Genomic DNA, 328 nt, shown 5'->3' with positions numbered 1-328 from the left:
GGGGTCGCGCTGAGGTGGAGCGGGCGCCTCGGCCTAGCGACGGCCTCCCCTCAGCCGCTCCGGTCGCCGCGGCCTCTCCCGCGCCGTCCGTTCCCCCGGCGGGTGGTGGAGCCTCTCCGCCGCTACTCTCGTTTCTCGGGCCTTTCTCTCACTCTCTTCCCTTCCCGCTCACAGCATCTCCCGCATCCCGACGGGCTTCTCCGGGCTTCTCTTCTGCGAGAACCAGCGGGCCTCTGGCGCCTCGGTGCTCCCGTCAGCCGCCGCTGCTGAGGCGGGAAGAAAGCTTTTCCGTGGCGTTGCGTGGAGCGGCGAGAGGAACTCCTGCAAC

The sequence above is a fragment of the Charadrius vociferus genome, unplaced genomic scaffold (assembly GCF_000708025.1).
Source record: "Charadrius vociferus isolate BGI_N301 unplaced genomic scaffold, ASM70802v2 scaffold38, whole genome shotgun sequence".
NCBI classification, from domain to species: Eukaryota; Metazoa; Chordata; class Aves; order Charadriiformes; family Charadriidae; genus Charadrius; species Charadrius vociferus.
The sequence above is the reverse complement of the archived record's forward strand: the minus strand, read 5'-3'. Positions refer to the sequence as shown.